This window comes from Lactuca virosa, chromosome 6 (genome assembly GCF_052849685.1).
Source record: "Lactuca virosa cultivar CGN04683 chromosome 6, Lactuca_virosa_CGN04683_v6, whole genome shotgun sequence".
In the NCBI taxonomy this organism is placed as follows: domain Eukaryota; kingdom Viridiplantae; phylum Streptophyta; class Magnoliopsida; order Asterales; family Asteraceae; genus Lactuca; species Lactuca virosa.
Window position 1 is genome coordinate 44,450,932 of NC_136431.1, and position 23,278 is coordinate 44,474,209.

At 35.0% G+C, this 23,278-nt stretch overlaps 1 pseudogene; it reads right to left on the minus strand.

Moving 5' to 3' along the window:
- Positions 1-9,627: 9,627 nt before the first annotated feature.
- On the minus strand, positions 9,628-10,852 carry LOC145119702 (dehydration-responsive element-binding protein 3 pseudogene; annotated as a pseudogene).
- Between the last annotated feature and the right edge of the window lie 12,426 nt (positions 10,853-23,278).

Genomic DNA, 23,278 nt, shown 5'->3' on the forward strand with positions numbered 1-23,278 from the left:
AGTTATGTTAAGCAATGTCTGCTTGAATTAGGTGAATTCAAACTGAAGGAGATAGAGACCATTGAAATGTACTATGATCGTCTGAATGAGTTAATCTTGAAGTGCAACCGTTATGGAGTTATTCGTTCGACTATGGAATACAATCTTACTTTCTTGATGGGACTTCGAAAGGAATGGAGGAACATTAGTTTGATAATCAAGACACAACAAATATTTGACAACTATTCACTTGGTGATCTTTATTGTGTTTAGAAAGATCATGAGAGTGAGATTAACAAGATTGCTGAAGAAGGAAAACTGAGGTTGGGCGGTCCTCTGGCACTGGTTTTGAAAGTCTCTGGAAAAGAAGCTGAAATTGAATCTGCTGGTGTTGATGGTTCTGATAATGAAGGTTTTATCATGAACTCAGATGACGAAGCTGTGGCGTATTATTCGAACAATAATGTCAAAAAGCCATTCAATCCGAAGTTTAAAGGAAGTGATTTCAAGGGAAACTCATCTAGGAAGAATGTAAGAGAGGAAACGAAGGTGGAGAAGAAAGAAAACAAGTCTGAGGTTGTGAAGCCGGAAAAGAAATTAAAGGGTGATTGTGGTTTCAATTGTTATTACTGCAATGGTGCAAACCATATGACAATCGATTGTATGTTGAGGAAGAGAGAAGAGAAGAAGGAAAGATTGAAGGACGAAGCCTATTATGTTTAAAGGCTAGAAGAAGTGAGAGCTAGGAAGAAGGGGATGTCTCTAGTTGCTAAATGAAGTGTTGATGAGGATGGAACTTACCAAATATCGTCATCTAGATAAGATGATGAGGAAATGCGAAACCCAACACATTGAGCCATGTATGCAAAGTCTCAAGAGGGAAGTGAGGATGAGGAGAAGGTGACCGGAAGATGCTTCGTTTCTACTGCAGCACACAAGTCTTCAATGACTTCGAAGGTACGTTCTCTTCTCGAATCCTTTAATATTTATTCTAGTTCATATGATTCTGTTAGATCTGATTTTGATGAAACTATTACATATGTTAATGACTTGCTTATTTTTGTTAGTAATGATGCTGAGAAATAAAAATCTTTACTACTAGAAACTCAAAAACAATTTGAGTCGAAGAAGAGTATAATAGACAATCTAGAGTTGCAGTTAAATAATGTTACTTGTGATAGGGAAAAGATGAGTTTGGATATTAGTATTTTGATGAAATGAAGTAACATCTATGTTATTCATCTGACATGAGTAAGGAATAACATAGGAAACTTTTACCCTTTTTGACATTTGAAAGGGAGAAATAAGATTCGACATCCTATGACTGTGAGAAAAAGATTTATAAGTTTGACAAAGTCCCAAATGAATCATATGCATATGGTATTGCTAAGATAGATGAATGTTTAGATCCAAATGGTTTGGTTAATATTGTGAATGAGACCTTAACCAAAAACGAACAAATGAAAATTTTGAAAATCACTGAGAATTCGACATCTGACTCTCAACACAATTTTGCTGATATCGAAGATGATTTTGACAATATCAGTGAAATTGAGGCCGACGAAGTTGTTGATTGTTCTTAGTTATCTATTATTTATGTCACTTCGATAAGCAAGGGTAAAGAAATTATTGATGATTCTTTGGTTAAAGTTAACACAGACCAACCCTCAACATCGAAAGTTCATGAATATGATCGTGTGATTGTCGAAGATAGTCAAACTGATAGTGATAATGATGATGAAGATGTTCCGAGTGAAACAACTATTCCAAGAGTTGTTGTTAATCAAGTGTATGAGGAAACAAATAAATTCGAAAAAGTGATGAAAAAAAGGTCCTTATTATCTCGAATCGAACTCAGTTGTTTATCCAAATTTCAAATGCACCGATGATGTAGTGTTTCCCAATCAGGTGTTTGTCACCACGGGCAATGGAGACGTATTTAAACCTAAGATTAAAAAAATTGTTGTTGAAGATAACAAAGGAGCTTCGAAAGAAGGATTTTTCTAAAATCAAAGCACGGTTGAAAATAATCTTAATAAGAACTCATCCACTTTTCAAAGACAAAAACGAAAACGAAATTGTGAGGTTAAGAAAGAAAAAACACATGTGGTTGAACTATCAAATGAACCAGTTTCTCAAAATCAAAACACAAAAGCTCAAATTTTCTATGAACAAATTCAAAAGATTTCAAAAGAAGAATGAATTTCAATGTCGAAAGCAAGAAAAAAGGTTTATTGAAAAAATGTCGAGTCTCGTAAGAAACACAAAGTTTTGTTAACAAAATCGTCTGAACAAAAAAAGGCTGAACAAGTTAAGACTTCTACCCAAAATAAGTCTTGTATTCAGAACAAACCTGCTCAAAAACAAAATGATTTTTCTAAAAGTCATTCCAAAGTTCCAATGCAAATTCTAAAACAAAATTTTAAAAACTAAGCATTGAGAATTTTGTTCAAAACCAACGACAAAGGAATTTTGTTCCTAATCGTCAAAATGAAAGGTTTTCACAAACCTATTTTCATAAGAATGGTTTTCATCAAAATAAACAAAGAAATTTTCATCAATTTAACAGTCAAAGAAGGTTTTCGAAAGGACAACAAGTTTATAATCGAACATCAGTTGGTTATAACAAATTTTTCCAAAACCGTTTTCAAACTCATGTCAAACCATTATTTCCAAAAAGAGATTTTGAAAAATTGAATGTTAAAGGCACTATAAAAGAACCATTTACACCTAAACAACCTCACTTTCCCAATTCTGTTTCGAAGCAGCCGGTCAAAGCTTCATTCATAAAAAGGAAGTCTGACACAATGAACATCAATCATTGATTCGAAGGAAAAGGAAAATCTTATTAATTTGGAAAATTTTATCAAGAGGAAATCGAGTCTGCTTACAAAAGCTAGTTGAATGAGTCCCAGACTGGAAGTTCTTCGTCTTTGGAATCCAATCCTCCTGTTTGAAAATGGACAGAAGTTCCCAAAGAAAAAGTTTAGGAAAAAGGACTGCTAATGAAAAAGGGAATCTCTGTGTTGAAACTAAACCATTGAATGATTTCATTTCGATATCTAAGTCTATCGAAGTTGATTTAATAGATAGATTGAAATCCAAAGTTCGAAATTGGGTTTTAGGTTCTTCATTTCATAATGCATTTCATTCTAATCACCAAGGACCCAAATAGCCTTGGGGACCTAAATTCTTTAATTGATCGCAGGTGTTAAGTGACGAGCAATACGATGAACATCGGTACATCGACAGTGGTTGCTCTCGTGACATGACAGATCGAAAGGAAAATCTGCGAGATTATCAAAGTTTGGAAAATGTTGGAGTCGTAAAATTTGGAAATAATAAAAAATGCAAGGTTAAAGGCATCGGGAAAGTTATAAATGGGAAGTTCACAGTTAATCGAGTGGCATATGTCAAAGGCGTCATATGATTTGAGCTGGTTGTTGCATCGCAGGCTATCTCTATTGAATTTCAAAAATCTGAACAAATTGGTGGTAAATGATCTTGTTCGAGGCTTACCTATTTTAAAATTTCATAATGATTTGTTATGTGAAGCATGTGAACAGGGGAATCAACATCGTCAAGGTCAATCAATTGTCATCGATTCGAAGATCATTGAACCATTGGAACTTCTTCACATTGACCTTTGTGGACCCTCAACTGTTGAGACTCTCAACAAAAAGAAGTACATATTGGTTATTGTCGATGATTTTTCACAGTTTACTTGGGTTTTCTTTCTTCTTCTGAAGTCTGAAAATGATCAAGTAATGATCGATTTCATCAAGCACATTGAACTCGGTTTGAGGAAGAAAGTCCGAAAAATCAAAAGTGATAATGGCTCAGAATTCAAGAATCATGTTCTTGATTCGTTTTTGGCTGATCGTGGGATTACACATATTTTTTCATCTCCATACACACCACAAAAAAATGGTGTTATTTAAAGGAGAAACAAGTCTTTATGCTAAGCAGCAAGAATGATGCTTACATATGTAAATCTTCCACAGTATCTCTGGGGAGAAGCGGTTTCGACAACATGTTTTACTCAAAACCGATCAATTATTCATCGTCGTTTTAATATCACCCGATATGAAATCATTAACAATCAAAAACCAAATGTGAAATTTTTCCATGTTTTTGGTTGCAGGTGTTTCATAATGAATCTAAAAGAAAACCTTTCGAAATTTCAGTCTAAAGCTGATGAGGGGATATTCTTGGGATATTCAATCAACTCAGTTGCATATCGGGTGTTTAACAAGAGAGAAAGGAAGATTAAAGAAAATTTCAATCAAACGTTAGATGATCATTATGTCAAACATGTCGAAAAGTCTGTTGAACAAAATACAATCATCACTGAAACGAATGAAGAGTCGAAATTTTCGAATTCTTTGGATTTTGATTATGACTTAATATTTGGTGTTCCTGACAGGGCGATAGATGCAGAACTTAATGCTCAAGATAATTAAATTCCTGAAGCATCAAAGCATTCTAATGATTCGACAATTACTAAGGATAATGTTGATTTACATTCTACAACAAACTCTCTGATACATGTTGACATGCACCCGACGTTGCAAGGTGATCAAGTGGAGGGGGAGCACTTGAATTCGAATTGTGATGTTAAAGGGGAGCATTGAAATTCGAATGTTGATGTCGAGGGGGAGTATGGAAATTTGACTGTAGATGTAGAGGGGGAGAATTCTAATGTCGATCCAATTGTCGAGTGGGAGCAAACTGGATTTATTCATTCTAATTCGAATGATCAAACTGATGTTTTTCATGATATGAATGATAATGTGTCTAATGCAGGTGAAGGTGCAGAAACTGATGAAATGTTCGTAGATGCACCTTTGGATTTTGATCTTGAATATCCACCAATGGAGAGATGGACACGAAATCATCTACAATAACAAGTTCTTGGTGATCCTCAAGCTGGAGTGTTGACAAGAGCTCAGCTTCGTGCTAAAAATGAGTTACTAAATGTGCATCAAGGATTTTGTATGTTTAATGTTTTCATTTCGGAAATTGAACCAAGATCAGTAAAAATTAGTTTGGAAGATCTTGATTAGATTGTTTCCATGCAATTTGAATTTGCTGAATTCGAAAGAAACAAGGTTTGGAGACTTGTTCCAAAACCTGATGATGTCTCAGTTATAGGCTTAAAATGGATTTTTAAAAATAAAACTGATAAAAGAGGTAATGTGGTTCGAAACAAAGAAAGGTTGGTTGTTAAGGGATATTCGCAACAAGAAGGTATTGACTATGATGAAACCTTTTCCCCAGTCGCAAGACTCGAGGTTGTTCGAATATTTCTTGCTTATACAGCACACAAAGACTTCGATGTTTATCAGATGGATGTCAAGTGCGCTTTTCTCAATGGAGCAAGAAGATCAGATGCAACAAAGGTACCCGCATCTTTTTCCCTAGTCCATGATGTATTCACTATAGAAACAATTCTGCGACAAAATTCCCTCTAACGGGGGGATAATGTAACAACCCATTATTTTTCAAGTCAATAAAAGTCAAACCTTTAAATAAAATTCGAGTTTTGTTGATTTGGTTAAGAAGATAAGGGTTAAATATGATTTAATTTATATAAATGATGTATTTATATAAGTATTTGGAATAAAATACACTTAAAAATCAACATTTTTCCCTTTGGAACCGAGAACCCTCGGACCGAAATCTCCTTTTCGGCCGAAAACCCACTCGATATATATATTTTTCCCTGAAAAATAAGTTATTTCTCACCTTTTTTCAATCGAAAACACTCCTATTTTCTCTCAAGTATCATACAAGAACCTTCATATCTACAAGAAAAATTCTTCAAATCTTCATAACTTTCACCAAGAACACCAAGAACAATCTTCAAATCTTCAAGCTGACTGAAAACCCACTTGGACCGAGAACTCGTTCCTAACCGAGAACACCTTAAGACCGAGAACATGGTTCTCGGTTGAGGTTTTAAGACCGAAATCAAGGGGATTTCGGTGAAGTCTAGACCGAAAACCCTTATCAACACTTCAAACAAATCTCGGTAATTTTTATAAGAAATTCCATACATAAATTAAGTGTTGTATAACACTTTAATTAATTATTTCGCTAATTTAAATACGATTACGTGTTTAAATAATATTAGGATACCGTTATTTCCACGTACGCTAGCCCGAGGATTATCTCTACAACTCCGCTATCCAGACTCGAACACACACTAGAGGTAAGTTCATACCCCTACGTTTTGACTATTTTCAATGCTTTTAGGGGGAATACAAGTTAAACACAAGGACTCTTGTGTTAACATTCAAACGATTTCAAAACATTTCAAACCATTTGCAATTATTTCAAAATGATTTATCCTTGCATTTATCAAGATATATTTATATATATTCTTTAACCCTTTTGTAGTGTGCCGAGCAAAATGGTATTTTTCATAAATCTCTTACTACCTCTTTATACACACTATTAAATTGCAAATGCTTCAGTTCATTACAGGGCATACATTTAAACTATAGTTGGTATAGTTTGTAAATCGCTACACTATTTTGCTAAGTTCAATGAATGATACAAGAACATACATTTAAACTATAATAGGTATAGTTTGGGAAACACGATGCTATTTTACAAGCTCAAGAACACTATACAAAAACAAGTATATAAACTATAATAGGTATAGTTTATGGAACACTACTCTATTTCACTAATTCAAGGATACACTACTAAATAATTATTTAAGTATAATTATTTTGCATTACAAAGTACACTACTGCAAGGTAATATATACAGTTTCAAGTACAATAGAACACTACTACACTACACGTAAACTAGTTAATACAGGGTTGTGAGGCACTACTTCGGGGTACCCATCATGGTACCGGTTCAAGTCCTATAAATTATAACCAGAGTCTCCTGGAGGGAGAGCATGAATTTGTCTATAGATCTATACGGGATTGACAATCCCGCACCTGAGCTGCTTGCAACAGCTAGGCCGGCAAGCCTGGGGTGACAAATGTCATAACATTCCGATGCCTGAAGAACGTCGTAGAGGCCACTAGGTCATATCAAGCATGGTTATATGAAACTCAAAATAGTATCAACTAAAATATTTGTTTATGGGATTAACACTACTTCAATGGTTTTATTTTAATTAATAAAACTACAGTACATTACTACACTACAACTGGTGGATTCCAGGCATTCATACAAAAGGTTTTATTTTAAATAATGAAACTACAGTACACTATTTTACACTACAGCTAGTGGATTCCAGGCACTCATACAACAAGGTTTTCATACAAACACTACTACAGTACACTACGTTTCTAGTACAGAGTACACTAGTACAACATACAATTTCAAGAAACATTCATGACATAGTTTTATTCATTAATAAGACTACAGTTCACTATTTCATAATACAGTAACTACATACATTTTGGTGTTAAGGCCTAAGACTACATTTCATTCACTAAGAAAATATTGGATTTTCTGGAAGTACACTATAACATTTTCAAATAACAAAGACAAGCTTTCCATTTCTAATACATACTTATGAACTCACCTACTTAAATGTTGATACACTTTCAAAACCACTAGTATTTCGCAGGGAACCGGTAGACAAGTACACCCACATGTTTTGAGAAGACGGAGCTTATAGAGTGCGTCTTTTATACTTTTGTTATACACTTTTGATGTCATACAAACTATGTATTGAACCGATGTAAATACTATATTTTATCAATGTAATGGTTGTGTTTGCTTTGATTACTATTATGCAATTATTATGATACTGTACATGACGTCCTCCGCCCCCGAACATTTCCGCCATTCCGGTTTGGGGGTGTGACAAACATCAACTTAGGAGATCTCATTATGATACAGAAAAAAAAAGTATGCCAAAACTTCAGATCAAGACGGTAGATCAATAAATTCTTTTCAAAAAAATCCTAAAATATGTCTGACCTCCCTAAATTGAAAACAGTTAACACATATTGGTTTACATTGAGGTTGAGGTAACATTTAACACTCTAACTGTTTTATAGTTAATGGATTATATTGGGCTTAAAGCAACAATTAACACTTTAACAGTTAACACATTAAGCAATCGTTTAACACATTTATCATTGATGGATTAACACTTTTAACACATTTCAAGAACCATATGAACTTGATTTTGAATCTTGGTCGTGTGAAAATTTTTGAAGAGAGTAAAAGAGGAGATACCAGGTGACAAAGTGAAATTACCTATGTGGGAAGTGGGATTAGAAAGATAACTATAGATCTACACTAAAGCTTGGGATTTGTTGAGACTTTAGTGCTAACAAGTAGAGGTTGCTTCTTTCAATGTTCGTATAAACTACAGAGCAATGGAGATTGGAGACTAGGGTACTCAGGTTAGGACAAAAGTGAAATCAGAGAGTTGATCACTTCATTGGAACTCAATCGATATTTTTGGAATGACATCGGAGACTAGAGAGTCGAAGAAAAGAGCATCAGAGAAGTGTGAAGTATGGATTGAGTTTTTAGGATTCAATTTTATGTCTACTAGTCAAAGTCAATTAGACAAGTAGTTCAAGAGCGCAATCGTATCTCTCACTACTTTACAATCCATGATACGAGTTTACGATCCCACCGAAAAATGTGTTCTGTAGATTCGGTATCGATATGCGATCGTGGGGTCGTAGAATCATAAGATCCTATGATTAAACTCGTGATTTTGATAACGTTGTTAAAAATATGTATTTATATGTCTCAGTCAACATGTTCTCACGATACGGCTCAAATTAATGTTGTATATTTTCATAATGTTTCCATGTTATCATGTTGAATCATTCTAGTACCACAATACTATAACCGTTATAATATTTTGTAATATTATATATGTACGAAGGATTTTGTAATCAAACTCTTGTAAAAGGTGACTATTTACCTCAACTTACTAACTTTGAAATAAAATTGTCTTCCAACCATCACTTGATGACAAGGTTCTAAATAACGTAAGGCTTGACTGTGGTGGCAATGTTAAGTCTTAAACTTTTACGAACCTTAACGAGCCACGCCGTTTGTAAGGTCTGAATTAAGGTGACAATTTTATATATATTTAATATTTTTATATGTATTTCAACTATTATTTATTTTTACATACATATATGACTTAATGTGACATTTTGTTATTGACGACAAATACAAGCCTTGAAATTACGACGAGCTTTATAGAACGTTGTTTTATGTTATACAAATGATGTTTATGATTCCTTAGGAAATCTATAATAATACTTAAAACATCCACTTACGTGTTTTTTTCGAAATCTAAAAACAATTAAAACATTAAAGCTATATTTTAGAATAGGCGATGTACAAAGAAAATATGATATTTTTTTTCCGAAAGCATAAACTTATCAATAAATGGTTAGGCAAATAACATTATTAATTATATACAAATATCACATATTAATAAAATATATATTTGTTTATTGCATATAGAAATATACATAAACTTATTAGATTAATTTGCATTGGATGTCTATATACAACTCCGAATACTAATATTAGAGCTTCGAGTTCGCCGGTATATCAAATTATGCAAAGAAATGATGTGGAACTTCGAGGATCAACCAAGAATTCGTCTTAGGGATGCCATACTGAAGTTGTACGTAATGCAACTGAAGATGTATTTTCTGAGATGATTCAACATTTACAACATTTTTGCTACCATATATAGAGTCAACGTTTGTGAACTCACTTTTGAGCACACATACACACAGACAGAGAGTGAAAGTTATTCTGCCTTATTGGTATTTACTATTTACATAATAAATTAAAGGTATCACTGAATGCACAAAACATACGCAAAACAAGCACAGAGAGATTTAACCCTTGATGAAAAAACGAAAAGGGCCAAAGTGAAAACAGTAAATATAAAAAGAGAAGAGAGCTCAAGAGATAACACACTCGGAGACTAATAATTCCACCATAAAGATTCAAAGGCAGTAGAAATAACGTTTGCTTGACCAGAAACATACCCATCTTCTTGATTGCCGCCGTTGTTCATCCATGGCGGTGGGTACAACCACCCGTCCACCACCGACTCATTGTATACGAAATCATTCTTTAACTCAAGCGAGTCAAAACTTGATCCCAGAACCGGCAACTCAATTATCTCATCGAGTTCCTCCGATGCAGTTTCTATAGAAGAAGGTGGAAAGTCAAGCTCTGTCATGGCTGCTGCTTTAGCCGCAGCAGCTTGCACATCTCTCGGAGAACAAGAAACAGGTCGTGGCAAAGATCCCACGAGTTCCGGGAAATTAAGAATGGCGGAGCTGCCTTTGATGCTAAGTGCCGCTACATCGTGTGCCCGAGCTGCCATTTCTGGTGTAGGGAAAGTTCCGAGCCATATGCGTGATTTCTTCCTGGGCTCACGGATTTCAGACACCCATTTGCCCCAACTTCGCATCCGAACGCCACGGTACACTGGGTGCTTGTTGCTGGAATCGCGACTCCTCTTGACGGTTTTGGTTTCAGGGTTTTGCAATTTGGGTAGCGGCTGAGTTGATCCAGGTGAAGAAGGGACTGAATTGCAAGAATTTGAGCTGCAATCATCATGTTCAGAAGTGGAGTTCTGTATACTCATTTTAGCACAAACCGATGATTGATTCTTCATTAGGGCATACGTAAAGGTTGAAAGAGAAGCCGTCATGGTACCAATCACTAGTATGTGATTGTTTCCTTTTTATGAATTTTGTTTGAAAGCATAATGAAGAAAGATGTAAAGTTATGATCTTTCTGGGATTGAAAGATTGAGTTTTGTGCGCATTTGTATTGAGTTAAGACCGTAGGATCAAACAGCGACTTTCACCCTCATTTCCCAATGAGTGATACAAATACTTATAAACAAGATCTAAGGAGGTAGGGGGATAGGGGGTATGGGGTAGGCGTAGGTGGTAGGGGGTGGGGCACAGAGAGAAAATGGTTGCTGCCCTAAAGAGGTAAGCTTTTGTACGATTGGGTCCTTCACAAAGACAAAAACTAGTACCGCATAAACTTGCTCTTTCAAGAAATTTCACTTTTGTTTTTCCAGGCTACTGTTAGTAACTGTAACCTTAGAGATTTACTTGACACTGTTTATTTTCCCATCCTTTTGTCTTTCATGTTTTCCACCGGCATGCACAAGATATATATTTTATTCAGGTATAATTCACACCCTCACTTGAAATATAATAATTTTATTTAGAATGTAATTAAACAAAATTATCTATTAACTAGTAAAATCTGAATTAACTTTTCATAGTTCTAACATAAGAAATAGACAGAAAGGAAAATAGTTGGCGTTTACTGTGTTAAAGTTTTCATTGTGAGGTAAAGTTATTTCATATTTAATTATCTGATGATAGATGAATAGTATAAAATGTTGGACATTTACTATTTACCATATTTTCAAGACAATATTATATAAAAGGTCTCTCTAGTTGAAAGAAAATAGCAGTATGAGTCTTTAAGAAAGTTTTTGAACACGGTTGGGTAATGTTGGAACGTAGGCTCTTTTCTTTCTCACCCCGTTATATTTTGGCCGATGTCCTTTAACATGTGCGGCCATGTGATGCCAAAATTGTCTATTCTTTTAATCTACTGCCTAAAGCTAATTAAAGAAGATATTTGCAAATCTAATCCTTTTGTGTATGTTCACATCGGGCGTCCCAAGCAACCTAGCTACTTCATTTTCTTCATCTGTCAAAACTCAATTACGAACATAAACTTGAGAAAATCTTGTGCTTCATTTGATCATTGTTACTTTTGCAATAGTTTCAAATGTGTAGAATGTGCAAGACTCAGTTGAAAATAAAATACGATGAGTTAATGGTGCTAATGGAAACTAAAGCTTCACATGTGGATTGCTTATTTATCGGAGCTAATGGAAAAACCACCTAATAAACCCACATGTTTAACCATGGCGCTGATAAGACCAAAAATCTTCTACCAGGATTCAATTTGGTCCAAAATATAACCATATTTGTTGGGCTGCCACAAGAGCAAATTAGTATTGAGATTTGCAGTTTAACCGTATGAGGTTTGAAGAAGAATAACACTACTACAAAAATGAGCATTACGAACCGCCAAAACCGTCGGTAATCCGTCACTAATATTCTTTACCGACGGAATTATAACAGACCAAAATCCATTGGTATATTCTTGTCGCTATTGTTTGTAACTGATTTCTAAATTCTGGCGACGGATTTTTCCGTCGGTAAAAACTAACGGATCACCGACGGAAATATTTTTTGCAACGGAATACTGACGGAATGTGGTTGCAGATTGCCGACAAAATGACTCAGTAACGGATCAACAACAGAATCTGGAATATCTTAATAACGGATTAATTACCGACGAAATCTCGGAATAACTCACTATCATATTACCGACAAATTTTTTGTGACAGATTAGCAACAGATTTTGGCATTATAAAAAAATTATAAATTCATGAAAAAATTAAAAATAATTACATATTCAACAAAGAGAAATCTTAAAACATTCATCAAATTTATATTTTAACACCAACAAATATAAAAGTGAGTTTCCATATTCGACATACATTAAATCCATATTCGACATTTAATGCATAATACTAGAAAATAGTAGCAATCTACTTTTTAAAAAGGTATCAAAAGTTTCATGTATAATTCTCATGATGTCAACAACCAATGTAGAGTATCCTTTTTGATTAGCTCGTGGATTCCACACCGGTCATTGAGAGATTGTTAGCTAGAAATATATTTATATATCGTCAAATACCACAAATGCCCTCCAATGTTGACATTAAAGGAGAATAAAAATTATAAATGAATGATATTAACAAGTAGCAATTATGATAATGCGTAAAAAATGTGATTTGAAGTATAATATTCCTTCACATGAAGTTTGAATAAAAAAGATTTAATGATGAGAAATAGCAATGTACTTTTTCTGAAATTCCTCATTGTAGCTACATACTTTCAAATAATAATGATTTATATCAAACCATTTTCGATTTTTTTCATGATTATACAACATACTGTAAGTTTTTACTCATAATAGAAATGTACTTTTGCCATAATTCCCAATTACAACTTATATAAAAGTAGATTGCTACTTCATAATGTATGACGCCATAACCGAGAACTTTGGTAAAGTAAGTTTCTATTTCTCACAACTAACCCTTAAAAATATCAAATGATGTCAATATTATGGGATAAAGATGCATAATAGGATGGTTTACCATATAATAAAATTATTTCAATATTTTCGAAAGGACCGTTGCAAGAGGGAATTCTGCATTATCAACATTTCATGTAACCACCTACAAGAAAATAATTTAACAAATAATAATAACTTCAAAATAATGAATAATTATAATACCTATTTGGAAAATGGAAATAATGAAAGATGACACACCAAAACAGCAAGATATTCAGCAGCTCCAAGAACAATGTAACGATTGGATTGTGCTTCAATACGATGAGTTAATGGTACTAATGGAAGCTAAAGCTTCACATGTGGATTGCTTACTTATTGGAGCTAATAGAAAAACCACCTAATAAACCCATGGCGCCGATAAGACCAAAATCTTCTACCAGGATTCAATTTGGTCCAAAATATAACCATATTTGTTGGGCTACCACAAGAGCAAATTAGTATTTAGATTTGGTGTCTAACCGAATGAGGTTTGAAGAAGAATAATTAGAAGGGGAAGAAAGTAGAAGCTAACTAAATTATTTAATTTTATGTCTTTAACAATGATCAAAGGATCTTTCGCCTAAAGGTAATGAATGACTATCTCAAATAAAAGTTAGGAGTTCAAGTCTCACTATGAGATATAGATGGTTTTTAGGATTATATTATGAATAGCATACTTGTGGTTTTAAAAATAAAAAAAAAAAATGTATGTATTAATGCCTGCAAGTGAACGTTGGTATATATAAAAAGGCCTTACATGAAAGTATAATTTTGCTCTCACATGGGGGTACGCATTAAGGGATAATGACCATAATTGACAAATGTGAGAGAAAAGGACATGCAAAGTACATGCGTTAATATCTCAAAGAATGGCCATGTTTAAAATTCTTGTTCATAAGAAGTTGTAGAGATATTTTGTGTCAACCATAAGGACATTTTATGTGATTTTGTCTATTTTTAACTAAAAATTTATATTTTGTAAAAATAATTTTAGATATATAAAATCAACAATATTTTTAGACAAAATTATACAAATGGCCCATATGGTCATAAAAATACCATTACAAGTCCCTATGAAGAACTTAGAACATGGCTTGGTCCTTGAAAGTTTCAAATATTGCACCGAAAGTCCTTGACAAACATCGTTAGCTAACAATGATTAAATTGTTTTAAAATGACTAATATAAGCCTTACTTTTATTTTATTTTTTTATTTTAATATTTATATAAATAAAGCCATAATCTCTCTCTCTCTCTCTCTCTCTCTCTCTCTCTCTCTCTCTCTCTCTCTCCCCTAATTTTTTTTTTGAAACGGCAAATATATTAAATTACATTTAAATTATTCCACCTATGTCCATTGCGGGACTTGAACTCTCAACCTCAAGAAAGGATGGCAACACCGGATACCGTTAGGTTAGAAACCCTTAGGTCTCTCTCCCTCTCTCCTAATTGATTAGAACCAACAGCTATCTTCGTCTTCAATATACATTTAAATCACCACCATCCACCACTTCCTTTCCACGAACACCACATACAACTACCATTATCACCATCTTCCACCACCATCACCGAATACCACAACTATAAAAGAACTAGAAATCTAAATCAATTTTGTTTCTTGTTTTAGCTTCTTTTTGTCATTTTGGTGAGTGTATTCATCGAAAAACAAAAGATAATATACATACAACAACATCTGATGAAACTCTGGCCTCCCCTTACTGAAGCTGCAATGCTCGACTCCTTGCTTTTGGGACTTCCGTGCTACCCTCACTACCGTTAGTGATTCTCAAAGTAACTAGAGCAGGTGCACTTACTGCTCCACCTATCAACCCAGGACAGTCGGCCTTCTTGTAGCCCACCTGGTTGTAGTGAAAATGCATCGGAACCGATCTACAGGGGCAATCCCTACTGAAATGACCCATCTGACCACAACTAAAACATCTCCGACCTGCCTCCCGATAGCCTCCCGCATGAGTCCTCCCACACTTCGCACAACGGCCCCGAACCTCACGGCCTGCCAAACGTGAATCCTGAGTCTTGGTCCTCTTCACTTGGCCCACTGCAATTTAAATCTGCCCTGGCTTCCTCTTCCCGAGGTGATCCAAATCAATATCCCGCTCTCGAGCTCTAACAATCATATCCTCCAAAGTCTGACAAGCTGAAAAGCTCATAAACTCCCTAATATCGTCTCGCAACATATCATGGTACCTTGTCTTCTTCATTTACTCATTTGCGGCATACTATGGAACTAAAAGAGCCCTCTCCCTAAACTTGGCGGTGTTCTCCGCCACCGTCTCAATCATCTGGCGAGGGTCCTGAAACTCCCTCGCCAACTGCTTCACCTCAATAGTTGGTGCAAACTCCGCACTAAACTGGGTTACAAACTCATCCCAAGTCATCGCCTCAATGGCTTCGCCTCCTAAAGCGAAATCTACCTCCTCCCACCAATCATGAGCTCTTTCTTTCAGAAGATAAGAAGCAAATCTGACCTTCAACCCCTCGGGGCAGAAACTCTGTCTTTCAGAAGACTGGAAGCAAATCTCCATGATACCCTCATTGATCGTACTGAATATCATCGGAGTCTGCTCAAGAATACTGTGGGTAATCTCTGATGAAATGAACTCACACATCCGATCATCCATATGTCCGGCCCCAGAGCCCGAACCCAAACCATCACCGGTACTAGAACAACTACCAGAACCTCCACGAGTGACCACATTACTGAAAATAAACCATAAAAATGATCAGAACATACCCAATAATCTTCAATCCATATGCCTCCTAGATTCGCCGTGACTCTCCTCAATTTGAGTATGGATCCTGTGCATTCAGTAGTACGGGCCCAATACTACCTTCCACACATATCCATACTTTCCTCAATAATTATCCCAAATCCTCCACGTCACCTTCTCAAACTGGTACTCCAAGTACTCGCTAAACATCGCAATCAAACCCTCTAAAGCACTTCCTAGGCTCCCCTAGGTTCTCGATCTCACCCTACAATCAGTTGACGAATAACCCCCACTAATATCAGCTAACTACTTCATGAATATAATCACATGTCTCAAAACTTATATAATCCTTCGAGTAATAGACTTAACCCCTACAACTGTTAAACTCAAACAAGAGTTGTGCAATAGAGTCAAATCCATCACTCTGAGATTATTTAACCTTTGCAACATGTGACTTGACATATTCACTTAATAGTTAACTCACATCACTAAGAGTTCCACAAAGCACAAAGCAAGCAGCATTCATGTAGTAACACTCCAAGCCATAGAACAAACGAAGAGCATCCACAACTCACTTACTACAACTCATGCTAGGAACTTCCACTCTCACTGCCGGTTGCCTTATGCATGTAAATAATACACAATACATAATTAAATAGACTATCGAATAAAAGACTCTACCCTAGGACCACAACCAAACAAGGAACATGAAATAAGGCCAAATCAGTTATTCTAGGCTATATGATCCTAATCGTATATAATTTTTAAAACATACACTTAGCAATTATTGTCACCAATACATATTCCCAATCATAGCATCCAATTCTTCCTAGGCTACAAGGCATCACATATCAGGCCAATCTATCATGCAATTCCTAAAAGTATCCCTAGCCTTATCCTAGCATGCAAACAATCATATCATATAGCATCTCAACATGTATGGGTATTCTAGGAATCACTTACTTGAGCTCGGCCAATTGCACGCATCACACCTCCTTTTTCTCTATAAAATCTTTTTAAAAATCCATTTACTTTTAAAACATTATCAACTCCTCAGTTTGAGTTCAGTTACACCCAAGAGTGTACCCAAATCCCTCAAACCAAGGCTCTGATACCAACTTGTAACATCCCAAAAATTATAAGGTAAAATTTTCATTTTTAATTCAACCAGAAACACCAATTATCTATTTTCAAATAATTCAAAAGTATTTCAGAATAAAAACAGTTAGCAAAGTACAATCCCAAAATCATATAATTACGGAAACATGGGTGGATGCACTACAATCAAGTCGGGCCCTTCCCTTTCGAACCGGAAGTACCTAAAACCATAACCATAAAACCTTAAGTACAAAGCTTAGTGAGTTCCCCAAAATACCGCATACCATACATTTCATTGGGTATAGCCCACATACTGGGGTCAGCCCACCATAATGGGCCTAGCCCTACCAAAGCAATGGGCCTAACCCGACATACAAATGCAAGAGTCAAAGAGACAACTAGCAACCTACATAACATATAATGGGCCTAGCTCTTCCCGATCCATGTGCTCAGCCCAGCATACAAATGGGCCTAGCCTGTCATACAGTGGGCCTAGCCCGTCATACAATGGGCCTAGCCCAGCATACCATTCAAGAGTCACAAAGACAACTAGCATATAACAGATCCAAGTAGGTTGGCATTGGTGCCTTCGACCCACGGGAACAATGAGGAGACTCAACTCAATCAGCCGATAACCAACTATGCTCACAATTCGATGCTAAGAAAGCTCCATGCACACTAATCAAACCAAAACCATTATCCAAATTAATAATTAAGATAGTACCCATCGAACGATTCAACAACTCCACAATTCCATAAATGGGCAAAAGAGAAATTTTCCCCTAATAAGTCCAAGCCACTCAACAGTTGACCAAAAGTCCACATGTCCACAAAAGTCAAGAGCTGTTGAGCACGTCCTGCATACTCAGACTTACACCCGGCGTATGCGTGTTTAGCCCAGTATGTGCAGCGTACTATGGAGTATGCCTAGTGTACTGGTCAGTCCCCATTTCTTGATCCGAATGACTTAATCCATTAAGCCCACAATGTCTAAACCTCAGATCTACTGCTAAATGAAGTCTTAATATGTAAAGTTGGCAACTTTACTCCTTTGCATGCCTTATTGAGACCCAATACTCGTTTTTATCCATCTAAGTTCACAATATGGACACCAACTATTGCATGGTTCATCAAAACCCATCAAAATGACATTTTTATGCCCTAATAACATCTAAAATGCTAAGATCTAACATTCTAAGCTTCCAAGAGTAGCTCATACTCGCAAAGATGACTCAATGGACCATATAAAACTCAAAACAAGCCCTAAACTAGATGTAACACTTAGAGTCATCAAGATAAGAGCTTTATACCTTCAAATACTAGCAAAGTTGATGAAGACTCTAGATGTTTAAGCTCTAATCCAACCAAAGCTTCACCACTAAGATCTTCCTTCTTCAAAGAGTACCAAAATGCCAAAATATTACTACCAAGGCTCAAAAACACACAAGAAGAAGCTAGCGTTTTGTGGGGAGTCTTTAGAGGGAAGGAGGCTGGTGATAAGAAGGTCCAAGAGAAAGATAAAGTGTTTAAATATGGTCCAAACCCTAAAAATTAGGGTTTGTCCCAAGAGTCTGTATGCCCAGTATACGCCATGTACACCCGACGTATGTGGTTGCCTTCCGCGATCAACTTGAGCCAGGAACACTCAACGTACTCCCTGTACTCCCAGTGTACTCGGCTTAGCCCATAATCCTCATAACTTCAAACGGTCATAACTTCTTCGTTCCAACTCCGATTTCGACATTATTTATATCCACGGAAATGTAATAAGAATCTCTACAATCCAATCAACTCCCATTTACCTTAAAACCTTCCGAACTTAAATCCAAAATTCATGAAAGACCCACACCATCACTTTATTGTTATACACTTGGGCTCCAAAATACAAACCGAACACTCAATACCCACCACCTACATTATCCATTACCAAAAGGGTCTAAACCTCTCTCTCCCAAGGTCTGAAGTCTTATGATAATTTATCTTCGGGTCACGACCCTGAATTATGAAACGATTTGAAACAGGGTGTTACAATTTGTGAGTCATGGTGGCTTAAACGTCTTCTACGAGATTTGGGTTATCCCCTCAAACAACATGTTCAGCTTTTTTGTGATAATAAATCAGCTCGTGACATTGCCCATAATCCAGTTCATTATGACCGTACGAAACATGTAGAAGTAGATAGATTGTTCATCAAAGAAAAGTTAGACAAGAAGACATTGACATTACCAAAGATCTGATCAGAAGACCAGCTTGCAGACATCCTGACCAAAGCAACCTCAAAGAGAGTTTTTTCCAATCTTCTTAGCAAGTTGGGTATGTGTGATATATATGCATCAACTTGAGGGGGAATGTTAAGATTTGTTTTTAAAATAAAATATATGTTTAGATTGTGATATATTAGAGAGATATAGAGATTTGGTTTCCTTTCTTTGAGGACTTGATTTCACATCATTCTTTTATTAGTATTGTATTTCTTTTGAGGTTTAATATATAAAATTGAACCTTTAAGACGTAGTCATTTTTATTTCCACGTTAATGCTTAAACTTTTCAAAAAGTCTTGTTACTATGATTTATCTTCCACAATAACGCTTAATTATGATTAAAGTTTTCAAAGTTGTTGCCTTCCCTGAAACTCAAGAACACTTAAAAACCATTTCCTTTCATTCTTTTTAAATAAGTAATTATTTCTAAATCAGTAATACAATTAAAATAATAAATTCCATTTTTCCTCTTTGCCCTTCACTTTCTTCTTTTTTTCCTCCCGTTTCTTAAATAAACTCATAGACAAAATGTAAATACACAGCATTAGTTATGTAAAGGGCTTATTTAGAGTAATGAACAAGCCCACGAGTCTATGTATCAATTAAATGAATTGGACCATTATAGATAGATACCTTGTCCTTTTTAACAGAAATAGAGACCTTCCATCTATCTACTCTTATATACAGTTGAAATGCAACATCATAGTGAAGCTGGCTTGATTAAATCAAGGAAATTAGAAGTTAGGGGGAAATAGCTAATTATATCAACACCAGCAAAATACGAAATTAATTTTTACTGTTTACCAAAATTAAGGACAAAACTCGTATTCACATTAATATATTAAAAAATACCAACAAAACTTAAGATATTATCAAATATCAACGAGTTGGTTGGCTTTTTAACCTTGTTAACACTTCTTATTTTCTTTTTTCATCTGTTTTTTTAGATCATAGCTAAAATTTTATACAAATTTTGTCGTTCGAAATATATATATATATATATATATATATATATATATATATATATATATATATATATTCCCAAAGTCAATATTACAATATTTAACTTGGCATGGCCTAGACCTTAACCTTAGACAACAGAGACGCCAACTTTAGCTCATTTCAAGATCAAAATAATTCATCATGACTAAACCTTTTAATGGGATGGATTTGAAACGAATCCCCCATCGATTAAAATCCATTAAAAAAAATAAAAACATAATCCCTCACGTTTCAGTAATCCTTATGGTCTTGAATAGTCGAATTCATACCTATATACATTCAAATCTATTAAAAAAATAAAAACATATTGCGTCCCGTTTCAATAATCCTTATCGTCTTGAAAAGTCGAATTCATACCCATATATACCGAGTCAATGAATAACCAACATTTTTATAATATTAAATTTTCACAATTATTATATGTTCCATAAAATAATATTTTTAAAAAAAGAGAAAATATCTACTTAAAATCCAATACAATAAAAATCACATTTTACTTAGATATCCATTTGAATATTTTGTTATATCCCCTATTCTAATAAAACAGTACATTTTCGTCACGTGGTATTTTCTTAGCTCTTCTCCAGCTTTTTTTCCCGCTCATATTATCAAACTGAAATTCCAATTTTACCATTGTGCTACTATATAATCGCATGTCCTGTTACTTCCTCTTCTTCTCTTTTGAAATTCAAATTTTTTGGGAATCAACTACGTGATTTATATCAAGAAATAATTAATTCTAAAAACCTAATATTCCAAAGAATCAACAATTACATAGCAACAAATCAGGAAACAGTATCATCTCCAAATCAACAATTAAATCGCAATAACCGGTGAGGCTTCTCTCTTTATCTCTGTTCGATTTTTTTAACGATCGGAAGCTTCAGGGGGTATTGGAGATGTGTGTGTGTGTGTGGTTTTAGAGAATAGAGAATGGGTTTGGATGAATTTTGGTCAATTTTTTCGATTTCAGGATCGGATGTTTGGGGGTTATTCGATTATTCAGTCGTCGTTTCGTGCTTTACCTACGTAGTGTTAGAAATATGGTTTAGTGGCACTTGGAAATCTGAGAATCGTGATAATCACTTTCAAATCGAAGTATTTGGGTGATACTCCCAAATCCTCAATTGGATAAGACTCAGAGAAAATCAGAGAGAAAGAAAGAGAATGAGATGGTGTAATTTCGTGAATACCAGAAAACTGACTAAAAATTGGTTATAAACCTTCATTGTCTGAAAAACTGTCAAAACTGTCATATAACAGTTTTTCTCAACAGTCAAAACTGTCATAAATCCGGGTTTTGTATAAGGATTAATGCAAAGTCAAAAACGGGTCAAATATTCAAAATTTGGATTTTCTGATGCATTTTTAATACAGCCATGGGCTCTGCCCCTTGGACCCCGCCAGGGGTTGCCGCCCCTTGGACCCCGCTCCCAGGGGCGCTGCCCTCGGACCCCCGTTCGTTCAGGGGCTTCGCCCCTAAATGACAGTATACTTTGATACTTGATCAAACTTAAACAAGTGTGTACTCCACACCTTCCTTACTTGTTTAATATTTATCAAGATCATTTTTAGTCAACAAAGTAATCCCATTACACTTAAATAACATTGATGATAACAAATCACCAACACGCAGTCCGATTCCTCAATATGACGAAGAAGTAGATCCATATGAAGGGTTATTCGTATATGAGCATACCAAAATTCTCAGGATCAAAGAACAGTCGGAAGATCCACACCAGGTTTAATTTGTTTACCTCTACTTAAGTTTTTTTTTCTCAAATGGTTATATTATTCATTGTAACAGGGTGTAGATTTTGTTACAATGAACTTCAGGGAAGGAGAAATCAAGGAAGGATCACTGAAACTCTTGAATAAATTAGCATTATGAAGGTAATTCATTCCAATTTTTTTTGTCAATTTCCCTATTTGGTCGATTTGCTGAAAGTAATCCTACAGGGATGATTCTGTTTCGTGTTTCAAGTCTACTGTTTTGCTCAATATTATCACTAGACCCTCTTTCTCTTCTCTAATCCTCAATATTTTTAGATATGTTTATCATCAAACCTCTAATCCTCTTCACCAATCATCTTTCTGGCATCAGGTATGATTCTGTTTTGTGTTTCCAATCCACTTGAAGCTTTTGTATCCATGTTGAAGTTCTCCCACACGTTGTGGCTTTCACCCAACTCACTTTGAGTGAAACTGATTAGATTCTGATTCTCATGAAAGCTTACTTTTGATTTTTTGGATTTATGTTTTCGTTTACAGATTGATGCTTATTTGGTGATGGTTAGTGATATATGAGATTCAATTAAGTTAGAAGTTGATGATGCACCAAGAAGAGGTTTTGTGTATCAAGGGTCCATAATAAATGAATCTTGCAACTAGATAAATTTTCGTGAAGGGTAAAGGTTTTACTTTTATTAAAAGTTATAAATTTAGTGCGTGAATGATGTTAACGTTTATACTGGTATACTGGCGAGGTAATAATGAGCTGTAGCAATAAATGCATTGGACAATTTTTTTTTATAATTTCATTATAATCTTATTTGGCTTTTAATCAGCTTCTATCATGTTTACTGCTTTTGTAAATATAAATTCATTACTTATAAATTAATGATGGATAATAATGACTAAAAGAAAGATAAAGAAATATAAACCAGGGGACAAGAAGAAACATAAAGCATTTTTATGAGGTTTTCTTAGATTATAGCATTGTACTTTAATCGGTTGCAAATATTGTCAAAGAAACATAAGTACAACGTTATTTTAGTTTTCAATCATAAGAACTTTTTATGAATTCGAGGGTGGAGGGGTATAATGGTCATTTAGAAGAAAATAGTGAATTTGTTTGCATCTGATGTGACCGTATGTTTGTGTATGCTTTGGCTAGGTAGTGTGACAAAGCCTTCAAGGTTTCTATATCACATTCTTCTACATTTTTGTAACCTATGTTCCTATTTGAGTTGGTGGTTATCTGAAATACCATTTGATTTTATCACA